General features: G+C 35.9%; 1 non-coding gene across 1 annotated transcript; it reads left to right on the top strand.

The window, feature by feature from the left end:
• Positions 1-777: 777 nt before the first annotated feature.
• On the top strand, positions 778-884 carry LOC133070842 (U6 spliceosomal RNA). The gene has a single exon (XR_009696246.1). It is a non-coding gene; the product is annotated as a U6 spliceosomal RNA (small nuclear RNA).
• Positions 885-3236: the final 2352 nt, after the last annotated feature.

The following is a 3236-nucleotide window of genomic DNA, read 5'->3' as shown; positions in this document are numbered from 1 at the left end:
TACCATTGAGGCTGGGGCTGTAAGGAAGGCAGCAGGGCGTGGCTTTAGCATCAGTATTATTAAGGGTCAAATCTAGACTCCACCATTGGCTGCTGAGACCATGGGCATATGACCTAAATTCTCTGAGTATCAGTTCCTCATATCTTTCTAGAAATCATATGGAGGAAATAATACCTCCTGCAGAATTTCTAAGAGGATCTAACGATTTAAGAAAATGTGTATGAAGTATTCAATATACATCATCACAAAATGGTAGCAGTTGTTATGAAATATCAAAACTATGAACACGCCACTCGGGACTTAGATGTTTTGCATAAATAATGGAATTAGCCAGACAGACATGATTTTTACTTCTGTGTGTACTTACTCCACAAAGTGATTTCTCTGCATTGAGTGAGGAAATCAGTTGTTTGGTAAATGCATTCTGGAGACATCCTTTTTCCTGCTGTGAAAATTAATAGTGTGAAGACTTTCTACAAATGCCATCATTTTTGAAGTGTGTAATTAATTATTCATTAAGTAATATTTTCATTGATGAAGTATCCATGTTACTTCCTTTATCTCGTTTTTTTTTCATAAATTTACTTGTTGAGTTTAATTATAATCACCTTATAATTACTGTATTTGGCATTAATTGTATTATATTAAGCCATTAGCAATATTATTCACCATAAAAATAATCAAATAATGAACAAACATAGCACATGGCTTACCTGTAATACCTTCTTTCTTCCCATTTCTCTTCTTTCCTTTCTAACATATTTGAAAAGACTTCTTGTGCTCGCTTCAGCAGCACATATACTAAAATTGGAATGATACAGAGAAGATTAGCATGGCCTCTGTGCAAGGATGACACTCAAATTCATGAAGCGTTCCATATTTTTACACTTTCTAACACCATACACAAAAATAAACTCAAAATGGATTAAAGATCTAAATGTAAGACCAGAAACTATAAAACTCCTAGAGGAGAACATAGGCAAAACACTCTCCGACATAAATCACAGCAAGATCCTCTATGACCCACCTCCCAGAATATTGGAAATAAAGGCAAAAATAAACAAATGGGACCTAATGAAACTTAAAAGCTTTTGCACAACAAAGGAAGCTATAAGCAAGGTGAAAAGACAGCCCTCAGATTGGGAGAAAATAATAGCAAATGAAGAAACAGACAAAGGATTAATCTCAAAAATATACAAGCAACTCCTGCAGCTCAATTCCAGAAAAATAAATGACCCAATCAAAAAATGGGGCAAAGAACTAAACAGACATTTCTCCAAAGAAGACATACAGATGGCTAACAAACACATGAAAAGATGCTCAACATCACTCATTAACAGAGAAATGCAAATCAAAACCACAATGAGGTATCATTACACGCCAGTCAGGATGGCTGCTATCCAAAAGTCTATAGGTAATAAATGCTGGAGAGGGTGTGGAGAAAAGGGAACCCTCTTACACTGTTGTTGAGAATGCAAACTAGTACTGCCACTATGGAGAACAGTGTGGAGATTTCTTAAAAAACTGGAAATAGAACTTCCATATGACCCAGCAATCCCACTTCTGGGCATACACACCGAGGAAATCAGATCTGAAAGAGACACGTGCACCCCAATGTTCATCGCAGCACTGTTGATAATAGCCAGGACATGGAAGCAACCTAGATGCCCATCAGCAGACGAATGGATAAGGAAGCTGTGGTACATATACACCATGGAATATTACTCAGCCATTAAAAAGAATTCATTTGAATCAGTTCTAATGAGATGGATGAAACTGGAGCCCATTATACAGAGTGAAGTAAGCCAGAAAGATAAAGACCATTACAGTATACTAACACATATATATGGAATTTAGAAAGATGGTAACGATAACCTTATATGCAAAACAGAAAAAGAGACACAGATGTACAGAACAGACTTTTAAACTCTGTGGGAGAAGGCGAGGGTGGGATGTTTTGAGAGAACGGTATCGAAACATGTATATTATCTATGGTGAAACAGATCACCAGCCCAGGTTGGATGCATGAGACAAGTGCTCGGGGCTGGTGCACTGGGAAGACCCAGAGGGATCGGGTGGAGAGGGAGGTGGGAGCAGGGATCGGGATGGGGAATACACGTAACTCCATGGCTGATTCATGTCAATGTATGACAAAACCCACTGAAATGTTGTGAAGTAATTAGCCTCCAACTAATAAAAATAAAAAAAAGAAAGTGAAGAAATAGGTCCAAGTACATATGAAGAAATAGGTTCAAGTACATTAGAATATGATAAAAGTGGTTACCTCAAACTGACTGGAAAAGATGGAACTTTTTAATAAATGGTAATGGGACAATTGGATAATCATTTGGAAATATTAGAGCAACTCTATCAAGAGTCCTACTATCATCAAGTGGGTATATGTCAGGGATGCAGCTAAACATCCTACAATGCGCTGGACAGTGTCTCACTGTCTAGATAACAAAGACTTAGCTAGCCCCAAATGTCATTAGTGCCATAGTTGAGGTATTCTGGAATAGGGGAAGGCTTTTGACTATCACTCAAAATCTAGATGCAGTAAAAGAAAATATGAATAAATTTGACTAATTGAAAAATTTGAAAAAAAAAAAATGAAAAAAAAAAAAGAAAAGACTTCTCAACAAATTAGTTTTTTTTCAGTCCTATTTTCTCAGAAGCATATAGCTCCCACAGATGTCTTATGGAGCCTTATTTTATAAGTACAACCTTCTCTTCTCACTTACCAATCTCCTAGATATTGGTCTTTTTAGCAAAAGGGACGCTGAAGTTATCAGAGATGTTTGTTAGGATTGAATTCTTGCTACAGAATATAACTCTCCATGTCTGTAATTCCACATACAAATTTTACAAAGTCTGGAATTTAAAAAGCTGTTACTTTTTGAGTCTGAGTCCTGTCAGAGGAGCATTATGTATAGAAATCTACCACATTCTTTGGGTTAGGTGACATATTGAATCATTTATGAAGCAATTTCTAGCAAAACCTTCTGTTTTTCACTTTCTAGTTTTTTGCAAATATGTCAAAAAAATGTTTAAAACCTAAAACAGAAAAACAAATTATAGGTTCAGTGTGTCTCTCATTTTCCCATTTGTGTGTGTGGGTTTGTGTGTGTATTTAAAATAAAAATGCTTATAACAAAATACAGGAAATCCTTCTACACTACACTACTTTTTACTACCCAGTTATCCTTCCCAGAAGTAATCTCTTTTTTATTTTAGTT

The sequence above is a fragment of the Dama dama genome, chromosome 15 (genome assembly GCF_033118175.1).
Source record: "Dama dama isolate Ldn47 chromosome 15, ASM3311817v1, whole genome shotgun sequence".
NCBI lineage: Eukaryota > Metazoa > Chordata > Mammalia > Artiodactyla > Cervidae > Dama > Dama dama.
This window is presented reverse-complemented; position numbering and strand designations above follow the sequence as displayed.